The sequence below is a fragment of the Anabrus simplex genome, chromosome 1, assembly GCF_040414725.1.
Source record: "Anabrus simplex isolate iqAnaSimp1 chromosome 1, ASM4041472v1, whole genome shotgun sequence".
Classification (NCBI taxonomy): domain Eukaryota; kingdom Metazoa; phylum Arthropoda; class Insecta; order Orthoptera; family Tettigoniidae; genus Anabrus; species Anabrus simplex.
Window position 1 is genome coordinate 923,959,522 of NC_090265.1, and position 24,740 is coordinate 923,984,261.

The 24,740-nt window shown below is 40.8% G+C and overlaps 1 protein-coding gene across 1 annotated transcript in view; it reads left to right on the forward strand.

Moving 5' to 3' along the window:
* Window positions 1–24,740, forward strand: part of Fife (regulating synaptic membrane exocytosis protein fife) — a 969,278-nt gene that overhangs the window by 460,784 nt on the left and 483,754 nt on the right. The window lies entirely within an intron of this gene.

Genomic DNA, 24,740 nt, shown 5'->3' on the forward strand with positions numbered 1-24,740 from the left:
ACATGAGATCATACCACAGTTCAGAGGCGTGATGGTATATCCCATTTCCACTAAAATCTCACTTTTCAAACATTTGTTGGGGGCATCCTTATTTCGTGGAGGTCTTCAATTCTCTGGCATGTTGGGAGAGGAGATAAAGGCAGTTGCTGCCATCCCTGACGAATACGAGCGATTTTGTGAAGACTTTTTCTCATGCGTCTATTCCATGATCCTGTAGGACACATTTCCTTCAAGAAATTACTCCGGAACAGCAGTCGTGTTTTAGTAAATATCAACCCATGAACTTTGAAATCATAGAACTGAAGATCTCTCCTTTTCAACTTCTGCAACAGACTCAGAATCGACGAAGGTATCGTCCATTCTGTCACCCTCACAGCAGTGAAATCAGTCAGGATACCGAGACACCGTTTACACTTATGCTCATGTTAACGCACTCAATGTGCCACAAATCAGAGATACTTCTATAGTATTTATATTTAATTTTCTTGTTCATAATAGTTCATATAAATTGGTTGTTTGTTGTAATGTTGTGGATCACCGTGGCTACTCATAATTTTAGGCAGATTAATAAAATATGTAAACTCAATTTACATTTACACTACTAAACGTTACGATAGTTTGAAGATTCTGTTACATAATATTGACGAAAAGTACGTATTTATTTCGTTCCAGTACCATGCCTCGCGAATAATTTCAAACGTCACAGGGGAATGTACAATAAGTTCGACTTCATAACTTTGCAACTAGAAATTATATTTAAAGGTATAATATACGTTTACCGAGCTCGATAGCTGCAGTCGCTTAACTGCGGCCAGTATCCAGTATTCGGGAGACAGTGGTTTCGAATCCCACGGTCGGCAGCCCTGAAGATTGTTTTCCGTAGTTTCCCATTTTCACACCCGGTAAATACTGGGGCTGTGCCTTAATTAAGGCTATAGCTGCTTCCTTCCCACTCTTAGCCCTTTCCTTTTCTATCGTCACCATAAGACCTATTTGTGTCGGTGCGACGTAAAGCCAATTTTAAAACAAGAAAAATATAGTATAAAAAGACGAAAGTATTCTCTGAAATTAGTTTGAATATTAGGTGATTTAATGGCGAGTGGTAGGTGCTTCCACCGTTTTGTGTCGAAGTCGAGATGCAGTAAAATTAGTATGGCTCGCGATTCGGTGGTGCCAGGATGTTGCAATCGGAATAGTTTGTAATGAGTAGAGGTAGCTACTATGATATAATTCTACAAGGGTTTTTGCAATTGGCCCGTATTTAACGACAAAGTGGACCTTCAGATTTAGCAGCCTGAATACCTATCGGTGTAGATCTGCTGATCTAGTGACAAGCATCTCTGGGTTAAAAGCGGTAGGTGTCCCGTGTTCGAGGCTTTTGTTTAAGTTTTGATTTTCGTCTCTCATTTTTTGGATTTGTTAATGTAGACTAAGAAATGCGCAAATTAAATGTATACTGTACCCTACATTCTTGTTATTCGTGGCATGACTTCCCTTTTTATATTGCTTTGTTTTCGCCGATGAACATGTGAACCGTGTATAGTGTATATCTTATACTTATTACATTGATTTTTCTTCCTATTTTTAAAATTTTCGGAGACAGTTAAAGGCAATAATTCCTATGCTGGTAAATCTATCGATACGAGGCTGACGTCTTTCAGGACCTTTAAATACCATCGGAGTGATCCAGGATCGAACTCACTACCATGGGCTCAGAAAATCAGGTATTCTTCCATCTGAGCCACTCAAACCTGCCGGCCGAGTTTAGAGAACTCTTAATGTGGTGGAAAGTAGTGTTATGTGTAGTGTGTGCATTGCAGAAATGTTGAGAATATCAGAGACAACCAATCCCCCTGCCAAGAAAATCCCACAATCTGGCTGGGAATCCAACCTGAAGCTCGAAGGCCAAGACGCTGGCCAGTCAACAAAGAGCTACAATGTACACCACTAGGAATTAAATTGGTACTCATATCAGTAGTAGGCTGAGTGAACCCCAGGGCCAAGTGCTTCACCAGAAGTTATAAATCTCTCAAATTCCTGCCGGGAAATTTCCTACTTTATCGAAATAATGTAAGAAAAGTGTTGGTAAGCAACTGATAGATTATCTACCATCTGAGTGACAAACCTAAATGCATATTAGTGGTGATTGATTGATTGATTGATTGATTGATTGATTGATTGATTGATTGATTGATTGATTGATTGATTGATTGATTGATTGATTGATTGATTGATTGATTGATTGATTGATTGATTGATTGATTGATTGATTGATTGATTGATTGATTGATTGATTGATTGATTGATTGATTGATTGATTGATTGATTGATTGATTGATTGATTGATTGATTGATTGATTGATTGATTGATTGATTGATTGATTGATTGATTGATTGATTGATTGATTGATTGATTGATTGATTGATTGATTGATTGATTGATTGATTGATTGATTGATTGATTGATTGATTGATTGATTGATTGATTGATTGATTGATTGATTGATTGATTGATTGATTGATTGATTGATTGATTGATTGATTGATTGATTGATTGATTGATTGATTGATTGATTGATTGATTGATTGATTGATTGATTGATTGATTGATTGATTGATTGATTGATTGATTGATTGATTGATTGATTGATTGATTGATTGATTGATTGATTGATTCTAGCTCATCAAGGCCAACTCCTCCCAGAAATATAGTCCTCTTCATTTTGTACTTCCTCTGTGCGTGAATGAGCATCCCATTGCCCATATTAACCCAACTATCCGGGTAGGAGGAAGATAAAATATGTAATCCTATAGATAATTATACCATAACCACATAAAGGCAAAATAGATCTACCACTAAAACTTTACTTTTATCGATACGTTATAACGATTACTAATTGCAAGTGGACTACAGCACGTCATGTAACCATTATAGAGAAGAGCAGGGTTGTGGTATTTTACTATTAAACCAGTCATAAACCATTCTCATAGTGGAATAAATTAATGACAGCCACCATCTATCCGCACATCAATAATATTAGCCATAAAAGCACGCATAACAGTAAATTTTGGCGAACTTGGTGATCTGTTCTGGTTAGCTAAACAGCCATTAATGGTAACTTACGCTTGAAAGACGGGATTAGCTCAGCTCTAATCCCTTCTGTATGCGAACTGTATTTGCACAATAATACTGTCGTTGACGGGAGAAACTGCTGCCATTATTACGTTAGTGTTGTTACCTCTTCAGAGCACCAGGACACACTGATTGCATTATGTCATATTAGTTTGTATGTAAGAATCATTAAGAAGGGAATGGCTAGTGGGTATAATAATAATAATAATAATTTCGTGTGGCTATTACTAGCCGAGTGCAGCCCTTGTCAGGCAGACCCTCCGATGAGGGTGGGCGGCATCTGTCATGTGTAGGTAACTGCGTGTTATTGTGGTGGAGGCTAGTGTTATGTGTGGTGTGTGAGTTGCAGGGATGTTGGGGACGGCACAAACACCCAGCCCCCGGGCGAATGGAATGAAGGTTAAAATCCCTGACCCGGCCGGAAATCGAACCCGGGACCCTCTGAACCGAAGGCCAGTACGCTGACCATTCAGCCAACGAGTCAGACGGCTAGTGGGTGCAGATCAATATTAAAACGGAATCGAAGTGGTTGAATTGAAGTTCTTATCTCCTTGTACGAAGCCAACATCATTATATCATGTATATATTTCTTGACGACAAATCGAGCGAGTTAAATTACTATGGGTCATGTAGCTTAAAGTTTCCATTAGGATGATGGTAGACTAGTTCTCCACCGTCGGCAGCCCGGTAAAAGATTTTATCCTATTTTTACATCCGACAAATATTGTGGCTGTGCTTTAACAAAGGCTATGGACGCTTTCTTTCCCAACATGAAAAAAAGAACAACAACAAGAATAAGAACAAGAAAATCCACAGAGCGAGTTGGCTAGCAGTAATGGTCTCATAACTGAAAGCTTGTATTTGGAAGATGGTGGGTTGTAAATCCACCAACGACAGCTCTGACGATTGCCTTACACGGTTTCCCATTTCCACACTAGGAATATGCTGAGGCTTCACCTAAATTAAGGTCGCGGATGCTTTCTTCCCTATCCTAACTCATTTCCATTCCATCGTTACCGACGTTCTATATGAGTTAGTATGACATTACACTATTAGAAGAAGAAGAAGAAGAAGGCGTACAGACTAACGTGGAATTACTACAACAAGGGAGTCATATCGCGTAATGCAAAATTGCGACATTACGAAATAGTTGTTTTGCCGGAAGATGTATACGCCTCAGAAACCGTATACCTTGGAGGTCACTCTAAAATTATGGAAACTGAAAAACAAGAGAACAAAATTTTCCGGAAAATTGATGGTCTCACGACAGAAAATATAATGTGGATTAACAGAACTGCAGACCTCTATTCATTAACTGACAGGTTCATTGATGCCGTGCGCAAGAGACGCCTGAAATGATATGGCCATATCTATAGAATGGACAGCAACAGACTCACCAAGTAATCAACTCAAGGTATGTGAAAATAAACTGGCTAGAAGAAACTAAGGCCGATTTCCAAGAAATGAAGATCACGGGCAATATCATAGAAGATCGTGAAGCTTTTAGCACAAATTCGTGGCGAAAACTAAAAAGAAAACTGGTAGGAAGTGGTCCACTAAACGCAAGATACAACACACTGCATTTATGAAGAGATTTTGGGTGGAAGAAGGCGAAAACCATCATCCAGCGAACAAGTTCAAACGCGCTTTTTGAATGGGCGTAACGAAGAAAGAAGAAATTATTATTATTATTATTATTATTATTATTATTATTATTATTATTATTATTATTATTATTTCGGTCATATACCTGCCAGCTTGCATTCGGGAGGTAGTGGATTCGAACCCCACCATCGGCAGCTCTGAAGATGGTTTTTCGTGTTTTCCTATTTTCACACCAGGAAAATGTTGGGGTTGTACCTTAATTAAGGCCACGGTACGGACATAAACAAATCAATTATGTGTATGTGTGTCTGGGTGTGTCATATTTAGGTCATGTTGAATAAATCAAAAATTGCGCAACAGTGTTCTTGGCTGAATGGGCAAGACCCCAGTAGGGATAATAAACAAACAAATTATGGCCACGGTCGCTTCCTTTCATTTCCCATCCCATCGTTGCCAAAATTCCTGTCTATATCAGTGAGACATAAAGCAAATTGAAAACAACAAAATATCCAGGGTTGTTGGGGACAGCACAAATTCCCGGTCCCAGGGCTAAGAGAATTAACCATTTGAAATTTAAATCCCTAACCCGGTCAGGAATCGAACCCGGGTTCCTCTGAACCGAAGACCACTACGCTGATCATTCAGCCAAGGAGCCGAACAGAACTGTCAGATAATGATCTCGGTATGTGGAAAAACTGTATGTGATGGAATTTTGATCACTATTTTTCCTGTAATCAGGGACAAAAGTACCATAAATATCACCTGTTAGGTGTCAGACAAGTTCGTCATCGCAGACCTGTGAAATCCGCAGGCTGGACTCTTTTCTCTTTTTTTTTCTTTTTTTGCTTTACGTCGCACCGACACAGTTAGGTCTTATGGCGACGATGGGATAGGGAAGTCCTAGGAGTGGGAAGGGTACGGCCGTGGCCTTGATTAAGATAGAGCCCCAGCATTTTCCTCGTGTGAAAATGGGAAACAACGGAAAACCATCTTCTGGGCTGCCGACAGTGGGATTCGAACCCACTATCTCCTGGATGCAAGTTCACAGCTGCGCGGCTCTAACCACACGGACAACTCGCCCAGTGGGATGGACTCTAGAACTTAATTATGATTATTTTCTTAATTATGAGTTTCAAGGTAGATTACCGAATGTCTTTACAATATGATTTTCTACAGAATGTCAACTACTTTCAGCATTACCCCGTGAAGTTCTCAACAGCAGAAACTATAAACAAGCATGAACAGGGCTGCTCCAACATTGTCGCCATCTGGGCTGCGGAACTTCTCCATTGTGCCAAACGACTCGAAAACACCGATACAGAGCTTGGGGAGAAGTCGTACAATATGTTAGAAAACAACAACATGCAACTGTAACTGCAAAGAGAGCGCGCAATAAAGTAACGTAGAGAGAGAGCAGGTTCAGCTCCGTTCACCGTTCTTTATGCTTCCACGACTGTTTCGTCCTTTCATGTTCTAATATTCTAAACATAAAAAGAAAGCATATGTAATCTTAAATGAAAGTTAACAAAATTAAGGGTCCCAAAACAAATACAACGAACTTTTCCTAAATCTTGAAATAGTAAGCTTGCAACTGAAGAGACTAAAAGATGATATGAAGTTTCTACACAAAACTGTAAATTCTGTTGTTGACAATCCGGACTTGTTATGCCTCTTGAGCTTTTATGTGCCGCGCATTAATGCAAGGACAAATGTATCATTACAGAATTAAAAATTCAGAGCAACCGCTCACAAAATTTCCCCAAAAATATCCATTCTCCGTGTCGTAGGAATTAACTTTGTACAGCTATAATTCCCTGCAAACCAAGAATCGAACCATGGCCGTCTGAAGTGGAGGCTAGTACGCTGACAGTTCAGCTAAGGAGCTGGACACATAATTGTAAATACTATGATGCTTTTAAACCAAATGAAACGTCATCCACCCAATCATACATACAGGATAACAGTAAAATAACAGTAGACTCATTAAAATGTACCTTAGTCACCAAATCAAGATGAGAGCGAAAATGCCTACAAGTAAGAACTGGAAAACGAGTTCACTTGGATTAAGGCCCCACTGGGAACTATGGTAACGAGCTGGAGAATCATCTGGCCAAGAAAGCAGCGTACGACAGTGAAATTTATGAGTGTTATTGTAAAATTCCTAAAAAGTGTTTTGATTAAAGAATTGAGAGACGAGAGCTTACGAAAATGGCAGAGAGAATGGGATAAAATGACGAACGGTTTACTTACAAAGTAATTGTTTCCCAGTGTAATTGAGGGACATTCCCAAAAATAATGATTTAATGCCAAATTTCACCGCAATGATAACGGGTCATGGAAAATTCAGAGCTTATTTTCATCGTTTAAAAAGTTTAGATAGTCCTATATGTCCATGCAATGTCGATGATCAATATGTGGACCATATTTATTGAAATGTGAATTACTTGAGAGAGAAAGAAGTTATAATATATACATACATAGACGTGTGTGTCCGCATATTTCACCTTTCATCCAAAACTACCCACCACAGACCACTCGTGTTTGCGTGTAGTAGTAGCCTCGAGTTTTCCATCGAGCACTATAGTGGTTGCGTGTCGGTACATGTGCCGTGGTAGATAGGGGGTTGAAAGTGGCCAACTACACATAAAAATAGACGTGTGAGTTCGTATATTTCACCTTGTGGCCACATCTATCCACCTCAGACCACTGGTGTTTTTGTGCGTTAGTAGCCTCGAGTCTCCCATTGTGATCTATAATTGTTGCGTGTCGGTAGCTGTAGTGTTGTGGTAGACGTGGGGGATGAAAGTGGCCCACTATTTGTAAAAATAGACGCGTGTGCCCGTATATTTCACCTTGGTGCTACAAATACCCACCGCAGATCACTTGTGATTGTTTGTGGTAGTAGCCTCCAGTCTCCCATCGTGCATTGTAGTGGTTCTGTCTCGGCACTTGTGCTAGTGTTGGAAATACGGGATTGAAATTGGTAGGCTATGTATAAAAATAGACGCGTGTGTTCGTTTATTTCACTTTGCAGCCACAAATACCCATCGCAGAGCACTGGTGTTTGAGTGTGGTAGTACCCTCGTGCCTCCCATCATATACTATACAGTAGTAGTTGTGTGTCGGTAGCTGTGGTGGTGTGGGGGATGTGAAGGTTGAAAGTGGACAACTGCGTATAAAAATAGACGTGTGTGTTCGTATATGTCACCTTGTAGCCACAACTATACATCGCAGACCACTGATGTTTGTGTGCGGTTGCAGCCTAGGGTCTCCCACCGTTCACTATAGTTGTTGCATGTCGGTAGTTGTAGTGGTGTGGTATATGCGGGGGTTGAAATTGGCCGACTATACATAAAAGTAGACGAGTGTGTCCGTATATTTCACCTTGGAACCAAAAATAGCCACCGCAGACCAATGGTGCACGTGTGTGTTAGTAGCCTGGAGACTCCCATTCTGCATTATAGTGGTTGTGTGCATGTAGCTGTGGTGGTGTGGTAGATACGGGGGTTGAAATTGGGCGCAGAGTGAAACTTCTCACGATGAGGGGAGTACGAATTTGAAAAATCCCGAAACGAAATATGTCTTGTGAAGGGACAGGGAATATTAGGTAAAGTCCTTAATGGCTAGCAACCACGTATTATTTAATGAATAGCCAGTGTCCCTGTTGAACTCGTTAGAAATTTTATTTATTTCCACAGCTCCCCGTATGATCCTAGACCTGTAGTGTTTAGTGTGGGTAAGAGCTCGAACATCTTGGGACACGACATCATGACCCGTTCATTGGGCGTGCTCAGTTACTGCTAACTTGTCTGGCTGATTGAGACGGATATTTCGTTAGTGTTCCTTGACACGAGTACCACTGGACCGGTATGTTTGGCATCATATACTTACCTTATTTATTTCAGTATATAGAATCGGCAGGATAGCGTAGTTGGTTAAGCACTAGTTTCCTATCCTAAGGATTGTGACCTCGGATCTCAGCATAACCAGTTGACATTTAAGAGCGCTGACATTACATTTACAGGAACGTTAAATAACGTTTCTAAGGGAAAAATTCCGGTCCTGAAGAGTTTCCTAGAATCGATGGTAGTTAGAAGACCATTTAATATAATAATCACTAACTACTGCCTTGATTATAATACATTTACCCTTGAAAATAAATGATGTTTCTTACACTAACCTTAAGTGAAATTTTAATAATAATAATAATAATAATAATAATACCCGTGTGGGGATTTACCGGTTACCTCCATCGGGCGCGTCCCATCGGAACTTGGGAAGCTCGCTGGCTCTGCCGCCAGCGGAGTCAGAGGGTAGTAGGGAAATAAAATACCACCGTGAAAAAAACACTGGTCCCTTTCCAGGGTTACGGCGAAGACTGGTAAATGACCAGAAGCCAGAAAACATCTTGAGGCAACCTCTAGGGCTAACAACCCTAGTTGTAAAAGGATGGGTACCCGTCCAAAGCAAAGTCAAGTCAAAAAGCATGATGGCACAACATTTCAAGAAACATACCCCAGGGGATAAATCTTCGGATAAATCCCTCGTCGTGAACGCCACGGCGCACGAGTCTCGTTCGGATTCTGGGGGAGATTCGACATCATGCATGAGACGAGTCGGAGCGTCTCGGTGTAACCCGAAGAGTCAAAAACTCAGGCCAAAATCTAAAACCTTTCTAGCAACTTTCAACATAAATTCACTTACACAAACTGGCAAGCTGAAAACCCTCACCAAAGCTCTTCACGAAAATCAGATATCCATAATGGCCCTACAGGAAACAAGGTACCCAGATGAAGAGATTTTTGAATCCGAAGGCTACCGATTTTTCAAGAGCAAAGCGCAAAGAGGAATCCTCAATGGAGCTGTGATGCTTGGAACCGCGTTTGCTGTTAGAACCAAGATCCTTAAATCGGTTTCAAATTTCGAACCTGTGAATGACAGATTGTATATACTCACAATTAAATGCGCGAACAAAACCTACGCCCTAGTTAACGCACATGCTCCTACAAACGATAAGAACAAGTCTGATCCGGACGAAGTTGATAATTTCTGGGACCTACTGGATGAAAAATTAAACAAAATCCCCAAACACCATGTCAACCTTCTTTTGGGTGACTTCAATGCCCAACTAGGTCGTGAACAGAAGTACAAGAAAGTTATAGGAAATTACCCTGCTCACAAAAGAACCAATCCCAACGGCAAAAGACTGGTGTCCATTTGCGAAAGTCACAACCTGCAGGTCATGTCGACCCACTTTCGCCATCTACCCAGAAAGCAAATGACTTGGCGTTCTCCCGTCCAAGCTCTCGGAGAGTTCCAAATTGATCACGTTGCAATCTCCAGGAGAAACAGCCCTGAGATTATGAATTTGAAGGTAAAGAAAGGCATCAATGTAGCCTCAGATCATTATATGTCTCTTATCAAATTCAAATCAATTCCCGCAAACAAAAGGAAGACAACCAAACAGATCACACGCTTCGAGAATGATAAACTTCGGCAAAGGGTCGAGGAGTTCCAGGAGAAGGCTAGACCAAATGACTGTGACTTTAACAACGCCAAAAGTCTCCTTGTTGAGGCCGCCAAAGACGTTGCAGAAATCAAGAGAAACAAAAGGCATGCCTGGTGGAATGGTACCTGCGAATCAGTCCTCCAAGAAAGACTCAATGCATGGAAACAGTACTACTCTACGAAATCAGAAAATGATTGGGAAACCTACAAAACCCAACGTGCCCAAGCAGCTAGGGTGTTCAGAACTGAGAAACGTAAATACGAAAAATCTCTCATTGAAAAGATAGAACAAAACCTTAGGAAGAATGGAAGCAGAGAGTACTAAAGAGCCTTCAAAGCAAACTCACTGGCTATAAACCACCATCTCTATGCTTTGAGCGAAAGGACGGCACACTGGCGACGTCAAATGAAGAAAATTGCAGCATTCTGGCAGATTACTTCAAGAATTTACTTAATTGCTCTAAACCGCAAAGCGCCATTGAGACCAAGGAACCCTTACTCAGGTACCCAGATTCCAGACCACCCGACAGAGATGAAATCAAGCGCCACATTTCCCGTCTCAAAAACAACAAAGCGCCGGGTGAAGACTCAATAGTAGGAGAACTATGGAAATATGCCCCAGAGGAATCACTTGATATCTTGCAAAAGCAAATAGAAGAAATTTGGAACAAGGAGACCCTACCCGAAGATTGGAAAATAGCTTTGATCCATCCACTACACAAAAAAGGCAGCATGAAGAACATCAACAACTACAGAGGAATATCTTTGCTACCCGTGACTTACAAAATTCTATCACTTGCCATCCTGGAGCGTTTGGAAGCACAAGTCGAACATCAAATAGGTGAATACCAAGGAGGGTTCAGAAAAGGTCACTCAACAGCTGAACAGATCCAAAATCTCAAAACGATCATCAGATATTGTACACTAAGGTCCAAGCAGTATGTGTCTGTCTTTGTGGACTTTAAGAAAGCGTACGACTCCATTGACCGGGAAGTCCTGCTAAACATCTTAAATGAATTTGGAGTTGATTTGAAACTGCTGGCATTAATTAGAGCCACCCTGACCGATACAAAATCCAAGGTGAAGTTCCACGGATGTCTCTCGCATTCCTTTGACATCAAAACAGGAGTCCGACAAGGTGATGGGCTATCCCCGATACTCTTCAACTGTGTTCTTGAAAAGATCATCAGAACCTGGCGGGTGAGATTACAGGAAACAAACTACAGTCCATTGAGAATAGGAACCAAATCCAAGGGGATCGCAACAGACTGCTTAGCATTTGCCGATGATATTGCTGTTCTCTCAAACGACATAGAAACCGCTAGAGCTCAAGTTGAAATTGTAAAGGAAATTGCCGAACAAACTGGTTTGCAGATATCGTTTGAGAAAACAGAAGTAATGACTAACATCAAAGAGGCTCCACCAAAACTCCACACAAAATACGGGGACATCACCCGAGTAGACAAATTCAAAAACCTGGGTGAGATCATCATGAAAAATGGATTGGACAAAGAAGCACTTCAGGAGCGAGTACGCAAACTGGAAATAGCCTACCAAACATCCCGCACAATCTACAACAAAAAATGCCTTTCCCAAAACACCAAGACACGTTACTATGAAACAGTTCTGAAGCCAGTAGTTCTATATGAAGCCGAAACCCTGTCTCTAAATGCCAACAAAGGACTCCTTGAAGAACTGGAGAAAAGAGAACGCAAAATTGTGAGAGGAATCTTGGGATCAAAGTACAGAAATGGAATCCATCAAAAGAGATCCAACAAGGAAGTCTACAGCAAAATAGAGAAAATTACCGACACAATCAGAAAAAGACGGGCACGATTTTACGGTCATCTGAAAAGAATGGACGGAAGAAAGTTAACTAAAGAAATCTTTCACTTTTTCGATTCAAACCCCAAAACCACAATTTCCTGGTTTAGAAATACCAAAGAAGACCTGCAAATGCTACATATCTCAACTGAAGACGCCCTTAACATAGATCTCTTCCGCAAGAAAATATTGACGAACGGGCTAAACCGAGACGAGCAACCGAAGAGAAGACACGGTGCCCCTTGGACAAAGGAGCGTAAGCAGGCCCACTCACAAAGAATGAGGGTAATTTGGGCTCTAAAGAAGGCCAAGTTCAGTGTCAAATGCAACAAGACTTAACGTGGTCCTTGATGGCCCCAGAGAATTATATGTATATAATAATAATAATAATAATAATAATAATAATAATAATAATAATAATAATAATAATAATAATAATAATAATAATAATAATCGTCTGGCTGCAGCTATCGTGTGCAGGCATTTTAATTCGGCACCACATGGATACCTGCTCATCGATTTCGAGTTTCCGTTTTACTCTAGATCTACCAGATGGCAGAGTAAACTGGATCTCTCTCGGGGGTTTATAGCTGAGTTTTAATGAATTTTATTGGGTGTATGCCAAAAGTGTCACCAGAGATCTTTTATATACCGACATCATATGCCGTTGGGTGCCGAATGAATTTTCTTCCAGCCTTCAAAAATCCGACTACCACCGCCGAGTTTGAACCTGCTATCTTGGGATCGGGAGCCCGACATTCTATCATTGGTCCACAGCAAACTTAAGTTAGTGAAATTATTGGCTTTGATCTGCGTTGAAAACAGAGTCCTCTTCAATGCATTATTAGTGATGTATTGTTGTAATTCCCATCACCGAGCTCGATAGCTGCAGTCGCTTAAGTGCAGCCAGTATCCAGTATTCGGGAGATAGTGGGTTCGAACCCCACTGCCGGCGGTCCTGAAGATGGTTTTCCGTGGTTTCACACCAGGAAAATGCTGGGACTGTACCTTAATTAAGGCCACGGACGCTTCCTTCCCACTCCTAGACCTTTCCTGTCCCATCTTCGTCATAAGACCTATCTGTGTCGATGCGACGTAAAGCAGCTTGCAAAAAAAAAAGTAATTCCTATGAAAAAGCATGAGTTCAATTTGTATCGGTGACGTCCACTCATGTTCATCATTTGCAAACACATTTCATAACTTTCATATCCATCCCGTTAAAATGAATCTATAAAAGCATTGCATGATTAAAAGTTGACCACTTCAACTCGCCACCACACATTTCTGTAAATCTGACCAACAGAGAAGCAAGCATGTCGCTGTGGTCTATTGAAAACACATGCATTTTTTTAATTTATTTACTACCTTCCACCCACGGCTTCACCCACACAGAAATAACCTCCAGCATTTAAAAAATTCAAACCTTCTGGATAGGACAAATATGTATGATACCAGCATGTGGAGAATACGTAGGCAGATTTGTTACCGATAACGCAGGAACTGTTTTAAAGGGCGTGGAAATATTACGGTCATTAGAGTTTGTAGCGCTATAATAAAAATATGTGCAGCCACATATACACAACTTTGGAACCGAGAACTAAAACGCACTGATGTAACTCAGGGGCAGCATTCATATTCCCTTTGAATGAATACGTTGACCGTGCGATCAGTGTCGCACAGCTGTGAAATTGCATTCGGTTGACAGTGGGTTCAAACCTCACTGTCGACAGCCCTGAAGATGGTTTCCCATTTTCTCACCAAGCAAATTCTGGGGCTGTAGCTTATTGAAGGCCACGGCCACTTCCTTCCCATTCCTAGGCCTTTCCTATCCCGTCGTCGCAATAAAACCTATTTGTGTCGTTGCGACGTAAAACAAACAGTAAAAAAAATCCTTTAAAAATACAAGGAACATGCGGCTCTGTTTGCACATTGAAAATTCATCTCCTTGCAAAGTAACCGCATTTCTCAGGAATTACTGGTCAATAGAATACCTGAAGACAGCCTTAAAGAGATGCTGCATATTCAGTCTCATATTTTGTGAACGCAGCTGAACATGACATAAAACTCAGTTTTCTGGCATGCCCTTACCCTTATAATCAAGAAGTAACAACTATAATTAGCAACAATGAAAATTCAAAATTCTAAAATTGGAAATTCTGAAATTACCGAGCAAGTTGGCTGTGCAGTTAGGGTCGCATAGCTGGGAGATGGTGGATTCGAATCGCACCGTTGACAGATCTGAAGACGATATTCCGTGCTTTCCCATTTTCACACCAGGAAACTGCTGGAGCTATAGTCTACCTTAAATAAGGCCATTGCCTCTTTCTTTCCAATCCTAGCCCTTTCCCATCCTTCAGTCGCCGAAAACCTTTGTTAAACTACACACAAACAAACCCCATGGCACTACAGGCCTGAAGGGCCTTGGCCTACCAAGCGACTTCTGTTCAGCCCCGAGGACTGCAGATTACGAGGTAACGCGTGGTTAGTGAGACAAATCCTCTCGGCCGTTATTCTGGCTTTATAGACCAGACGTTAAACTACTAGGAAAAAATCTGAAGAAAATATTTAGTTTTTCTCTAAAGACTAACAGTATGTTTACTCAGGTAAAACACGGGCCAGAAAAGATTTCAAAGTATATTTTCCTCGAAAAATGTTCGTGTTAGGCAGAAAATACATATTTTAACTCTTTTGTAGAGACTGAACTTTAAGTCAGGTTCACCTAGTTGGCTTTATTCTTTTAATAGGACTGGCCATTTTTTTTTATTTATTTTTTTTTGTTTGGGAAATTTCGTCAAGTTTCTTGCATGATTATAGTTATGAGAGGATAATTTCTTCAGTTTAATTTCCCTTAAAATAGCTATCACCACCACCACCACCACCACCACCACCACCACAAGTACAGTATATAAGCAGATAGAAGTTCTGCAAAACGCACATCCTAACAATATAGTGGAGTTGCTCGCTTCCAGTTCTGGTGGAGTCACGTATGGTTTCGGTCGGGGAGCGTGATAGCCGAGTAAAATAGTCATTGGTTTCTCATTAAGGGGTCAAATATGTTGGAATTTTGAAATTAAAATTCACGTCCCCCGCGTATGGTCTTGTTGTGATTAAAACAGAGATTCCTTGCTCAGTATCTGATCACCACAAGTACCTACCAATCTGGGAAGCATTGAGAATGCATCAGAATCTTTAGGACATGTTTATCCTCATAGGTTTTCTTTCATTGCTATCTCTAAAACAAGGCAATATTCATCGTCTCGCAGCGCAACCCAGTCTGCACACCATCCTCCCATTTAGCATGAGAGATATCCACTTTTAGGGCAACTTCTTTCATCCTAACGTACGCAGGATCCACTGAACAAAAGCAAATTTTTTGTTTGTTTAAACATAATTTCATATGAGCAAAATTTATATTGCGGCAGTAACAACTATCATGTATACATTGATATAACAATAAAAAGAAGATCAAATAGTCGATATAAAATACATGTTTTAACATTTTCATAGGAATGTGCTTTATTTGTCTATAAATAAGCATGTATTAATAATTCGTTTCTTGCTATTACGCTACAAGAAACTCTGTGAAGTATGCGCTTACGGAAAGTGTGAACAGTTGTTTTGCAGTCCCATGAACTCATTCAACGGTTTATTTTCAGCAAGGGGAGCTGAAAACTTTCAAAGTCTGTATCTTTGCAAGTGACTAACCTCATGTTTTAATCCGTACTGAAATATGTTATTTGTAATAATAAAATTCTATTATAATCCACCTGTTCAATATATTATAATGTTGTTACTTTTAAAATATCTTCATTAATTAAAAAGTTATTTGTGGGACATGTTTCACTTTCTTACAGAGCATCATCAGGCAAATCTGAATCTCGAAGAATGGTTATGTTCGTAAATAATGACTCAAGAACTATGAAACCATTTTTTTCACAAACTTAAACTTACTCTACTAGAATATCATAGGATATATAATCATTGGTGGCATGCCTTAATAACTTGGGCTTAGTAGAAGAGATACATTAAAACTGTGGTAGAATGAATTGTTCCAAAATACTTAAAACAAGTAGCATGTCTAATATCTTTGAAAGAGGAGAAATTCAATCTTAAGAACTAAGTTTGTAATTTTCTTTGCAATGAGATGTGGTAAAAATGTTTTATATGCTTTAAGGATAAGAGTCTATAAAGATTCAAAGATCTCGTCGATTTGATAATTGAACTTGTGACAAGATCAGCCAAATCTAAATCTCGAAGAATGGTTATGTTTGTAAATAATGACTCAAGAACGATCAAACCTTTTTTTACAAACTTAAACCTAGAATATCATAAATACAGATTATTTGATGAAATGCCTTAATAACAACTTATTCTACCACAATTTTAATGTATCTCTCCTACTAACCCCAAGTCCTCTTCATATTCACACAACACACCACTACAGAAACACGCAATAGGGATTACATCCCTCCACACAGGGAGGGCATCCGGCCGTAAAACTGGGCCAAATCCATACGCGACTCCACAGGTGTGGGAAAAGCTGTAGCTGTAGAAGAAGAAGTGTACAGACTAGTTAATAATCCAGAGCCCAGCGTTTCGCTCCTGTGTAACAGTGCGATCGTCAGTTGGTTTGCCCCACCTATCCAAGACGCTGGCTAGTACACTGTTAAGACACTTCAACTACTTAAATATTTCATTACGTACCCTGATTGGGGGACGGTGGGTCTTCTAGACGGTACGATGTTTCTCAGGCCAGGAGATTTGTATAGGAGGAGTTGTGCGGAGAAGGTGAAAGGGTTGGCTCCCATGATCTACACTATGAACTGTGCAGGAGAATGAAAAACCAGGGAAAACCATTATCAGGACAGCCGGCGGTAGAGACCAGACCCTACCCGTCTCCTAAATACAGAGGCGTAGAGCCGCGGTAGAACCGTGGTCACCCCTCCTCTGCTCGGTTGGCCGGTTGGAGTGCAGAGCTGTAGGACCACAGACCAGCCGTGACCATTTGTGGGCCGAGAACCATTCTGCAACCGTCGACCATTGAGACACCACTGCAAACCGCCTTTATATCTCACTGCACCAGAGGAGATATGTTTCTCCACTTACTAGAAATGCCAACCTAGACTTTCACAATTAAAACTTAGGTTCCTACTGGGAACTACATTTTTGTTTTATCACCGTGGATTTGAAAATAAGACCACAACGTACAAATTCAGATAATCACGTAAAATATAAATTTCAGGAAATGGAATATAACCTTATTATACGATTATCACCATTAATCAGGACCAAAATGTTTTTCTAATAATGCTAAAACAATAAATACTGTTAATGGAAACACTTAACCGTCCGTACGTACTTGAATATAGTGGCTTTTCACGGATATTCTTGTGGCATCTTAAATCAACTCTGTAATATATTTCACCTTTGATAAGAACAATTTTCCCTTGTTTTCCTTGAAAGGCGAAATCTTTTGTAGAGATTAAATTGAAAGTACCACTGCTGAGCAGGTGTGCAGAAAGTATAAGCTGTAATAATTTGCCTGCCAGCTGTTCCAATTTTGAAAGGCTATGTGTTTATCCCCGCGAATCGATTGCATCATTAGTTCTCTTGTTTCTTTTAAACTTCAATCAAAAATACGATCGGACAGAATGGAAACAATACCTCATTAGTTGAAACACAGTTCCTGTTTTCTTTATTATTCCGAGGTGCATAGCTTAAAAGACATACTAGAGAACCCGTGCTGCTCCGCAGTATTCGTTATACATAGGTAAAATGTCCAGCTCCATGGCTAAATGGTTACGTGCTGGCCTTTGGTCACATGGGTCCCGGGTTCGAATCCTGGCAGGGTCGGGAATTTTAACCTTAATTGGTTAATTTCGCTGGCACTGGAGCTGGGTGTATGTGTTGTCTTCATCATCATTTCATCCTCATCACGACGCGCAGGTCGCCTACGGGAGTCAAATCAAAAGACCTGCATGCGGCGAGCCGAACTTGTTCTCGGACACTCCAGGCACTAAAAGCCATACGCCATGAAATGAAATGTTCACTTTTAGGATTTATATCACCTGCTAATTATGTGTCAAGATTTCTTTAATATGATATTGTTTGATATTTTACGGACTATGTTTTAGTTTTACGATTATAGTTTCGTGTTTAATTTAAAGCTTTAGATTGTTTTGTTTCGCGTGGATATTGTCCTTGTCGCAGCCCATATTGTCTGGGAATTAGATGATCGTTTCAGACAAATAATACAAAAGAGATAGTTGTATGTGTTTAAGCGTCGCGCTATAGATATGATGTACACGATTCGAACTGTCATTGGGACTGTGACCAATTAGCCTAGCGAACCCGAAAACTATGGATTCAACACTAATCTTGGTCATTTGGAACATTTTAATTTTCAGCCCTCCTCACCTGCCTCCACACCCACCCCTCCCCCGCAAACCGAGGGTGGCTGAACATGGACTTACAAGTCATCCACAGTGTCATAATGCACCTCAGTGACCCCGAAGACTACGGATTCGTCACTACAATTGGATATTTTCTATTATTTTTTCATGTTCCTCCCTTCCAACTCCCAACCATAGGGGTACCAGAGGTATCTTATCCCCACGCTATTTTTCTCCAGATAGCAAGACATATGTGTACCAAGTTTGGTTGAAATTGTAGTTTTACCTGTTGACGCCTTCGTTTTTAATCGTTTAGCTTAGCCGATATTTTAACGTAATGAGTTTACTCCTTAACTGTGTGCAACCCGCTAAGTACAGTAATTTAGTGATTTGATTTTAGGATTAGTCAAAGTTGACTGAACTTAGAGACTTATCAATGCCTAATGATTCGCCGACAGGTAATTAAAAGGGAATGAACCAAATGTTCCAGTAGAACAACAGGACGAACTGGGAAAAGCTGCTTTTAGTACACTTTTTAAATATATAGATACTTATAATGTCCATCATAGAAATGTTCTTGTTTTGAATACGCACCCTCTCCCTCTATCCTCCACCCCCTACCATCTGATGCGAGACTAAAAAGGTTTGATAAACAGCGCTTGGACAGTGTCTGTGATGAGAAGAAGGTGATACGTACTAGCACACCAAGCAGTGCTTGTTCAGAGATGTATCTGGTAACTTGCCTGGTATTCAAACGCACCCTCCATTTTGCTAGCTTAAAACAACATGACGAACCTAAAATGAATATAACATTCTGCACACACTGTATCATACAGAACTATTTGGATATAACAATTTCATGTAGTTAACGCTAGCCTGCTGTAGCCCATGTAAAGTAGATCACCGAGTGAGTTGGCCGTGTGGTTAAGGGCACACACAGCTGTGAGCTTGCAACCGGGAGATAGTGGGTTCGAACACCACTGTCGGCAGACCTGAATATGGTTTTTCGTAGTTTCCCATTTTCACGCCAGGCAAATGCTGGGACTGTACCTTAATTAAGGGCATGGCCACTTCCTTCCCATTCCTAGGTCTTTCCTATCCCATCGTGGCCATAAAACACATCTGTGTCGGTGCGACTTAAAACAAATTGTAAGGTAGATCCTGCGACAAGAATAAAAGTTAGTGTGCTAAAGAATAGTGCCATTTGTGATGTAACTACTTGGTTGATACAAACGAAGACACACAGTTCATAAAACTAAGCGACTCATACACTTTTTTTTTTTTTTACTAATTGCTTTACGTCGCACTGACACAGATAGGTCTTATGGTGACGATGGGACAGGAAAGCACTAAGAATGGGAAGGAAGAAACAGTGCCCCTAATTATGGTACAGCCTCAGCATTTACCTGGTGTGAAAATGGGAAACCACGGAAAACCATCTTCAGGATAGCCAACAGTGGGGTTCGAACTCACTATCTCCCGAATACTGGATACTGGGCGCACTTAAGCGACTGCAGTTTCAACACCTATGTATAGAAATGTATAGAAATCTTCACCGAACAGTGATGGCTTGAATCAGAGTTATGCATTCGAAAGGCTATGGCCTGGCCCCACCGTCGGCTGTCCTGAGAATGGTTTTCCGTGATTTTCCATTCCTCGCGTTAAGGCGAATACCGAGACAGGTGTGTATATGCCACAGCCGCTTCTCTCTCACTCTTCTACGTACCACAAATCATAATAACACATCGCCTGGCCTGAGAAAGGTTGTCATCCTTTAGGAGGCCCGCCGTACCCCCATCAGGGTACGGAATAATAGCTTTTAGTTGGTAGATAAAATTCGTAGGTAATAGCATACACTCATCCAAATATTTTTTTCAAGGAAATGAAAACCTACAACCTGTTTTCCCGTCAATGACCGGGTGAGGGATGGAATGAATGAAGCCCCAATCTTGCGGCGAGAATTGGAATTGTGTCGGCTGCCAAACCCTGTCACACTCCTCTGGGGCAATGATTAATGACTGAAAAAATCTGTCCCGCCTCCGCTTTGTCCAGCACAAATCTCAAATTAAGTGACCGGGATTTGAACCACGCAACCCAGCGGTAAAAGGCCGACGCGCTGCCGTCTGAACCATGGAGGCATTTTGTTTTCAAAATTTTATGTTATTTGCGGAAAAAGAAGCAAATATACTAGTGTTTTAACCATGAAGGAGGGGAGAGGATATGCTAGCTTAGATCTGATAGGGAGCGTATAATTGAACGTCAACAGTGAGGTGCACTAGTGTAATGGGGGGGAATAAACAATGTCATCACAGGACGTAGTCTACTGTGACATTAGCTCCGACCGCAGCGTGGAGCTGCAGCCATAAACCGTAATTCAATGTGTGGGAATCGGGAGGCATAATTAAGTTCGGTCTTCAACCCGAAGAGAGTGGCGTGACGTCCACTGAGTGGTGACCAGTGAGGCTACTCGTCCGCAGCAAATTGTAAAGTACAGGTCCGGATCCCAACACCCGTAACTTAGGTTTCTGACGAGCAAAATAGGAATATTTCTATTATAAATTATAACTAGTGGCTAACTGGGACAATAGCCCCGATTTATGGAGAGTGATTAAAATGTTTCAATGAAGTGAGAAACCAGTTTAGCTAAACTCGATCTTCAACAAAATCAGCTTAGCAGACTCGGTGGTTGCGTCACTCTGCATTAGAATTTCTGTGCATACGATATTCTTTAACGGAGCCTCCGTGGCTCAGACGGCAGCGCATCGGCCTCTCACCGCTGGATATCGTGGTTCAAATCCCGATCGCTCCATGTGAGATTTGTGCTGGACAAATCGGAGGCGGGACAGGTTTTTCTCCGGGTACTCCGGTTTTCTCTGTTATCTTTCATTCCAGCAACACTCTCCATTATCATTTCATTGCATCTATCAGTCATTAATAATCACCTTGGGAGTGGCGACCCCATTGTAATACTAGCCTATATATGTTCATTCATTACATTCCTGACCCGGTCTCAGACTGGAAAACAGGTTGTAGGTTTTTTCACGATATTCTTTACACTTCTATCACCAACTTAACCTTGCTCACTCGTTTCGTTAATCTGTTGGAACATTGAGCTGATTCGAACCTGCCAACCATCAATCGGTCACTGATTCTCCCTTTCGCTTGATCATCTCAGGACATACATCCAGCCGTAGAGTGAGTGAGTGAGTGAGTGAGTGATTTATTACAATCTGCTTTACGTCACACCGATACAGATAAGTCTTATGGCGACGATGGGATAGGAAAGGGCTATAATTGGGAAGAGAGCGGCCGTGACCTTAATAAAGCCACAGCCCCAGCATTTGCCTGGTGTAAAAATGGGAAACCAGGGAAAACCATCTTCAGAGCTGCCGACAATGGGGTTCAAACCCACTATCTCCCGAATCCAGCCGCTGAATTGAAAATTAGAAGACGTTTCAACTCATTATACACAACCCAGTACTTAGGTTTTTAAAAATTATATATTTGTACTGAATTTGAAAATCGGAGTTTATGTTCAAAGCATCAGCTATGGAAATCCACATCAGTGGACGGGGCTGAATGACTCAGACGTTTGAGGTGCTGGCCCTCAGACCCCAACTTGGCAGGTTCGATCCTGTTTCAGTCCGGTGGTATTTCAAGGTGTTCAAATACGTCAACCTCGTGTGGGTAGATTTACAGGCACGTACAAGGAATTCCTGCGGGACTAAATTCCAGCACCTCAGCGTATCCAAAAAGCGTAAAAGTAGTTAGTGGGACATAAAGTAAATAGCATTAATTAATTATTATCCATTCAGTGGTTATCGCAGAAAGCGTTTTAATGAAACATGGTACTTGGAGGAATTTTATTTTTATTTTACCAGAAGTCCTGTATTTACGATCTGAAGAATGAGCCGTCGCCGAAGGTTGTAGGACGTGCCGAACTCCCGCAATTTGGTGTTCCGTATGGAATAATAAAATAATCATGGCGAAAACAAAGCAGCTGTCAGAATTGATGGTAAAATGACTTTAACTTTAAGACACAGAAGGATGCCCGCCAAGAATGTATAGTTTCTCCAACGCTCTTTAATATCTATAGTGAGCACGTAAAAAGAGCTGCTTTTGATGAATTTTTGTTACCTCGAATCCTCTTTACGCAGATGTCACGATACTCATCGCTGTAAGTAAAAGAAGATGGAAGAGTTCCTCACTCGAGTCAAAACTGTGAATATCAAGGTGGAAACACAAATGAATACAAAACAAAAACATGATAGTAACAAACAGGGAAATCCTCTTGAACAAAATGCATGTGTTCCACGAAAAAAGTGTGTTATAGAATTTTGCACCTTGGTTCAGTCATCTCTAGCAAAGGGAACTACGATACTAGAGTCAGGAGAAGAATATTGCCATAGCTAAGAACACCATGACGTAATTATCCCATTTATACAAAGTAGAAGAATCATTCAATCACCATCAAACTAAAAATGAGAATAGTTATATCTGCAGCAACCTCAGTATTAATCTACAGGCCAGAAATGTTGACGCCGGGCTGAGTGACTCAGACGGTTGAAGCGCTGGCCTTCTGACCCCAACATGGCAGGTTCGATACTGGCTCAGTCCGGTGGTATTTGAAGGTGCTCAAATACGTCAGCTCGCGTCGGTAGATTTAATGGCATCTAAAAGAACTCCTACGGGACAAAATTCCGGCATCTCGGCGTCTCCGAAAACCGAAAAGGTAGTAGGCGGGACGTAAAGCCAAAAACATTATTATTATTATTATTATTATTATTATTATTATTATTATTATTATTATTATTATTATTATTATTATTATTATTAGAAATGTTGACTCTTGTAGAACTGACTCGTTTGAAATGTGGTGTTGGCGAAAAATTCTCCATTTACCTTGGGCAGCATTCCAGACAGGTAATTCCATTCTGGAGCAACTTAAGATCAAAGCAAGGCTCTGAAAATACCCAAACAATGATTTCTCCAGTTATTTGGCCATATAGACCGACGTGGGGATGGAATCCTTGGGAAGCTCATTATCACAAGAAACACCCCTGGACGTGCTCCAATACGTTGTTCGAACGTCTCAAAACAAGTAACTGGGGCATCCTCACGAAGGCTTTGCATCAACAATGGAGAAATAGAAATATACAAAGCAGTCTCCAAGCAGATCTCAATCCTCAGTATTGTGAAAATAATTAGAGGGGGATGGAATTCTGTATACCGATTATATGGTTTTCATACATCTAGTCATATAAAACTACAAACTAGCTTGTAATCCTCACCTCGACACCAAGTGAGTTAGAGTTGTTAACTTTATGGTTGGACACCGGTGTTCACAGGCATCCACCTGGTGCTCGGTGCTCATTCTTGTTGTAGGCTGAGTACATTTCAGGGTCGTTATCATTTCCAGAAATAATAGACTCGTCTCCAAATTATTTTACTGAAGACACACTCAAGATGGAATGAAATCGTGCGAAGAACTCTGAAATACTCTGTTAACATTCAAGGTAGGACGAGCATGATAAATCATTGTCATTGTCATTATCTCTATTCCAAGTCAGCTTTAGTTCGAATCACGTTCGTGTACGTTCCATTTTCGAAATGAACATTCATATGTCCCTAGGGATAGGGGTATTAACTTACATAAAATAGTTCATCTCAAGGCATTAGATAAGATGGTTTAGTCACATGCAACTCTATACTGGATTGGTTACTTGTTTACTTTGAAAATAAAAGGATGAGGTCGTAAATATGCCCTTTTCTTCATTTCAACGGTCTGGCCTACCAATCATCGTTATCTATAATCGTAAAAATCCATCAATTCTATAACATTTGGTAGTACTTGTTGTTCTATGAGGAACAGAATTCCGGTCCCAAAGATATTCTTCGTACGTAATAAGTTTGATAGTAATAAGTTATTTCATTTTCAGCATAGTGACTAGTAACACTGTTTATATCTTGGCATTCCTAAGAAGAAGAAGAAGAAGAAGACCGGGCGAGTTGGCCTTGAGGTTAGGGGCGCGCAGCTGTGAGCTTGCATCCGGGAGATAGTGGGTTCGAACCCCACTGTCGGCAGATCTGAAGATGGTTTCCGTGGTTTCCCATTTTCACACCAGGCAAATGCTGGGGCTGTATCTTAATTGAGGCCATGGCCTCTTCTTCCCCATTCCTAGGCCTTTCCCATCACATCGTCGCCATAAGACCTATCTGTGTCGGTGCGACGTATAGTAACTAGCAAAGAAAAAATAAGAAAAAAAATGTATGGAACA